Genomic DNA, 6,051 nt, shown 5'->3' with positions numbered 1-6,051 from the left:
TGCCTCCAGGCCCGAGTGTCAGCTCCTCTTGCCTGGGAGGTTGCAGCCTATCTGCTCTATGGATTTGGGACTTGTTAGCCTCCACAGCACATAAGTCAATTTGTTGGAGTAAATTTCTTTTAAAATATAATAGGTGTGCATCATATACATTATAAATGCATTTTATATATAGATATACACATAACATATATGCACATCATATACACATTTTATACATAACATATATACATAACATACATACATATAATCCGTACATATGCATAAAAATATACATATACATCCTATTAATTCAGTTTTTCTGGAGAACTCTGACTGATACAACTAGTTTGAAGTCCCATGCCCTTTTCCTACATCACACTACCTTCCACTTATGGGAAGAGAAAGGAGGATGAAATGTGTTATATAACTCTTAATCATCTTGACTCTTGTGGGCAAATGGAACAGCAAGTTTTTATTATGCATTTCCCACCTGCCCAGGACTGAGCAGGAGAATTAGATGACAGAGACCTAAGCTGTAGCCCCTCTCCCAAGAGATTAACAGCTGAGCTAGGAGGCATACATGTAAACACCTGCCTTATTTGGGCAAAGGCCTGCCTATTGCATCTCTTAAATGTCCATGCAGCTGACCAGGTTTCCTATGTCTCTGTATCTCCAGAGATTTAGCCCAATGTCTGGTGCTCAACAGGCCAGAGCTCCTGCAAGCAGCTGTGCTCAACTCTACCACACCTGCTGGGCCCCTGTGAAATGGTGGACATCTGGCCAAGACAAAGTCTTGAATCTCTTCACTGAATCCGGGCCTAGCAACTTCCTCCCTTCTACTCTCAAAACCATTGACTTTTCTACTCTATTCTTCCATTGCACTCATTGGATTTAGAAGACCTGTATTACTGTGAAAATGGCATTTATTAAGCCATGACTGCAGGCCAACCACTGCCAAACTATCTCCAAGGGTAGATAGTTTACCCTTGCCCTTTCTAATACCCACAATTGTAGGAAAGAAGGGAATGGTGGTCCCTATTTGGTTACTATGGAAACTGAGGTTCATAGTTTAGTTAAAGAACTTGTGTGAGGTCACAGCTTACAATATAAGCCTGAAAGCTAAAATTGCAGACAGGGACAGATCTCAGATAATGGAAAGGACGGGTTTGGTGCACTAATTTAAAAAAATGAATTAAATTAAAAAAAAAAGACTTTCAGAAGAAGATCTTGCCTTTCCCAGGATGCTAGTGATCTAACATAAATTTAAGATGTAAGTATGACTCCCACTTTAGAACATACTTTGAGACTCCTGGGCTCAGAAACATATAAACATAGGAAAATATTACCAGAGAAGAACTTTTAAAATCTCTTCAGTGACTCTCAACTTTCCACCCATGATAAAATAATTTCCATTATATTCGTGTACTAGATCCTTTACATTTACTTCCTCACTTACATATGGCTGTCCCCATTTTAGAGGAGCATCTTACACACACACATACACAGCATATACATATATACTTATACCATATATTGTGTGTATATATATATATATGTTTATATATTGTATAAATAATATATATGTATGCATTTAATCTAGAGATTAAATATGTCGTCTGAGCTCAATCTTGATGTGACAGAAATGAAATTTAAACTCATCTCTTCCTGATTCTCAATACTGCTGTGACTCCATCCATTAAGTCAGTCCTTCTCAACTGTTATTGCATACTGGAGCTTCACAGATCGCTGATTCCTGGGTCCCATGTCCAGAGATTCCAGTATGGTTGGTTCAGGGTGTGATATGGGGATTTAAGAAAACTCCCCCTGTGATTCTTTGTGGTTGTTGTTGTTTTGAAAAGTTAAAAATTCCTTATTTTTTTATTCCTGGTGCCACTACCACAATTTACAGAGCAATATACCTGATGTAATAAAAAAAAAAAAAGAAAAAGAAAACGCTACAACAGATGGAAGAATTCAAGAATGTACATCTGATATCACATTACATTAATCAGTAGCTGCACTTTTTGCAAACTGGCTATGACAGTCTTGAACAAGAAAGGTTTCCTGTTCAAGCTACAGTAAATTTTATGACTATGGATCATCATTCCCTCTGTGGCAGATTTTTACAGTTCTTCTAATGCATTTGGGATGACTATCTCAAAGTAACCTGTAGCTTTCCTCCTCATCCTCTGCTACTAAGAACTGTGGCCATTTTCTGTTGAGTTTTTAGAAACTTCTGCTACCATACCCACCACTTCCACCATCAGATTCACAGGGACTGCCCAAGCTTCTTCCACCAAAACTGTCCCCTTTCATGGGTACATACTTTGAACGCTGTTCATTGTAATTTCCAAAAGCACCGCCATAGTTACCACTGCCATAATTTCTTCCTTTGTTGTAACCATCATATCCTCCACCACCATTGCCATATCTGCCACCTTGGTTTCCACAGCCTGGTCCACCACCACAGCCCCCTCTACTACTATAACCAGGACCACCACAGTTATTACCAAATCCATCATATCCACCACCACCTCCTACTTACCTACCTCTGCTGCCACCGCCTCCACCGCCATAGCCTCCTCTTCCACCAGTTTCCACCATGACCAATGTTCCCTCCTCCACCTCCAAAGTTCCCTCCATGGCCCAAAAAGTTGCCAGACTCATTTTCATGACCTCTTTGTGATCCAGCAGAATGCATCTCTTGTTTAGGAAGGGCCTTTTTCACTTCACAATTATGCCCATAAATAGTATGGTATTTCTGAACAACAATTTTATCAACGATTATCATGATCATCGAAATTATAAAATCAAATCCTCTTTGTTTTTCTACTCTGCTTATCTTACATAACATCTATGGTTTCAATCTTGCCATACTTTTCAAAGTAGTCTCTCAAATTATATTCTTCTGTAATACCACCAACAAAAATTTTCTTCACTGTTAGATGGGCACTAGGCTTTTCAGAATCCTCTCTAGAAACAGCACTCTTTGGTTCCACTACATGCCCATCAGTCTTATGTGACCGAGCACACACTGCTGCATCCACCTCTTTAACACAAGAGTAAGCCACAAAACCAAAGCCTCTGGAACACTTTGTTTGGGGGTCTCTCCTTACCACACACTCTGAGCATGCCCCATTTCTCAAAATGTTTTCTCATCTGTAGTTTCAAAGCTAAAACCACCAATAAACAGTTTTCTCAACTGCTCTGGTTCCTTTGGATCATGGTCCTCCTACTCCTGGCAGCAGTGACAATGGATGGAGTCAGACTGGGGGCAACCAGCTGGTGGTTTTACCTTCATTTGGAGATAGGACTTGTCTCCTCCAACTCAGGATCAATGTTGGTCCCCATGTGCTCTGAGACTGAGCACCACAGTTCAGGCCATCCTTCCATGTATCAGTTTCTTAGTGCTGTTGTGAAAAATTACCCCACACTTACTGGCTTACCCTATATTTACTGTCGTACAGATCTATAAGAGTTCAGACATCCAAAATGATTGTCACTGGGCTAAAAGCAAGGTGCAAACAGGACTGTGTTCCTTCTGGAGGTTCTAGGGGAGAACCTGTTTCCTTACCATTTTCGGCTTCTAGAGGCTGACCATATTCCTCAGCTCATCATTCTCTTTCTCCTTCTTCAGTGGTGGCAGTGGTGGGTGGAATCCTCATGTTGCACCATTCTGACCTTCTCTTCTGCCTCCCTCTTCCACATTTAAGGACCTTTGTGGTGAGCACACCTGAATAATCCAAGATAATCTCTCTATTTTAAGGTCAGCTGATTAGCAACCTGAATTTCACTTTCTCACTTAAGTCCCCTTTGCCTTGTAACATAACATGTTCATAATTTCTCAGGATTAGAACAAGAGCATCTTTGAGAGGCCTTCGTTCTGCCAACCACAATCTACTAGCAATTTCAGATTAAAATATAAAATCAGCATGTCCCTCCCATCGCCCATACTCACAGTAGGGAAAACGAGCAAGTGGTGTGTTCTTTTAAAAAAGAATCTAGTGGTGGCTGCTACACCAATGCAGACATCTCCCTTCTGTTCTTGCACTTCTTTCCTTGGTAGTGAGAAGAACAGTGAGAGCCTGTCATTCTCTAGGCTTCCCACAGCTGCTGTCACACCACTTAAAAACAGAGCCCAGGTGACCAGCATTCCCAATTCATCCTGGGACAGGCAATATGTGAGCTGCCATATGCTCTGGTGGGTTTCTACTGACACTGAGCAGGTGTATGGCATCCAGGCCAAGCATCTGGAGACCGCTGATTCACAGAAGGGAGGTACCATTTTCAATTTACTGGAGGAGTACCAAGGAGAAAGCGGAGGGCTGGATGTGTTTGCCTTTCTTCCCAATCATTTCTAAAGAAAACAGAAGTTGGTTCTGGTTTTCATTCTGAAAATCCAAAGGAAACACTTTGAACTTGATGCTCGTGCTGATTTAAACATTATTCTCTACATTCCCCAACATTCAGAATCCATCAATTATCAAGATGCTGGAACTTCCAAATATTTGTAATGACAGCACTATCATTATGTTAAGCTATCGTGACAGGAAGGGGAGGAGAGCAGTTTAACCTCAATCAAGGTGTGTATGCCTGGGTGTATGTGTTTTCTGTGCCTTAATTTAGGATGCCTGTAATACGTCTGTAATGTGCAGTCATGGTTCAATATCTATTTCTCACTCACGGAGAGCCACACACTTGCATACCTGAGCATATTTACTTCTAAATACATTTATTTCTACAAATGGCTTTTTAAATTAAATGTATCACTTACGATGGGGGCGGTACAAAGAGAAGAAAAGGGGAAAGTTGAATTAATGGTACTCCGTGAACAACCAAAGTTGAGTTAACTGACATTGGCTCCTAAGAATTCATCTTAATCAATGTTCTTGCCTCTGCTCCCATAAAAATGAATGATTGGGACACATAAAATATGCTATCAACTTTTACTAAAAAATAAGCAGTTTAGACCATTTATTTCCCTGAAATGGCACTGTGCATCACATGTCAGCTGATGCCTTTCCTGAGTGACTGACTTTGGAGACTGTGCATTGACAATCTAAGTTCTAATTATTTGCACCCTCTTCAGCCTGTTATTGCATGACACAGGGCTCTCCCGGAGGAGTGTCAAAAAGGACATTATGTCGGCTGACAGGAAACAGCTGAAAAAGATCCACTGGGCTTTTTTATGCAGATGATGCATAGCATAGAGGGGGGCCAGAGGGGATCCACATACCCTGATTGGAAGGTTCAAGTGTGTTCCATCTGTTACTTCTCTAGCGTTTTCATTAATGCTGCGTAAAGGCAAGCGGCATCACAACTGATGAAAAGGTATCTCTTTGATGGGCCCAAGACCTGATTCTTTTCTCCCCTGACAGGCTTGGGCATTCCTAGGGGCCTCAAAACTGTCCACCTTCAATTTCATGTCAAAATGGACTTGAGGTCTCTTGTGTGGCAGGGCAATAAGCATAAATCAGTCAATTAGATGACCTTGGGTTTCCATCACATCTCTCCCACTTGTTCACTGTGGGTCCATCAGAACTTTAGTTAAACTGAGAATTAATTTCCTCATTTGAAAAAAAAAGGAAATTTAGTATTATTAAAATCCAGGATGTCTTAATTTCCTAAGGCTCGCCATAATAAAATACCATAAACCTGATGGCTTAAAACAACAGAAATTTATTCTTGTACAGTTCTAGGGGCTAGAAGTCTGAAATCAAGGTGACAGCAGGGCCTTGAGGCCTTGTTCTAGTGTGCTAGCTGTTGGAATGCAATATACCAGAAACGAATGGCTTTTTAAAAGGGGAATTTAATAAGTTGCTAGTTTATAGTTCTAAGGCCGAGAAGATGTCCCAATTAAAACAAGTCTATAGAAATGTCCAATCAAAGGCATCCATCCAGGGAAAGATACCTTGGTTCAAGAAGGCCAATGAAGTTCAGGGTTTCTCTCTCAAGGGAGAAGGCATGTGGCAAACGCAGTCAGGGTTTCTCGCTCAGCTGGAAAGGCACGTGGCGAACACGGGGTCATCTGCTAGTTTTCTCTCCTGGCTTTCTGTTCCCTGAAGCTCCCTG

General features: G+C 41.1%; 1 pseudogene; it reads right to left on the bottom strand.

Annotated features, from left to right (window-relative positions):
• Positions 1-2,205: 2,205 nt before the first annotated feature.
• Positions 2,206-3,280, bottom strand: LOC143659450 (heterogeneous nuclear ribonucleoprotein A3-like; annotated as a pseudogene).
• Between the last annotated feature and the right edge of the window lie 2,771 nt (positions 3,281-6,051).

The sequence above is a fragment of the Tamandua tetradactyla genome, chromosome 2, assembly GCF_023851605.1.
Source record: "Tamandua tetradactyla isolate mTamTet1 chromosome 2, mTamTet1.pri, whole genome shotgun sequence".
In the NCBI taxonomy this organism is placed as follows: Eukaryota; Metazoa; Chordata; class Mammalia; order Pilosa; family Myrmecophagidae; genus Tamandua; species Tamandua tetradactyla.
Note: the sequence above shows the minus strand (reverse complement) of the source record. Positions and strands in the feature narration are given on the sequence as shown.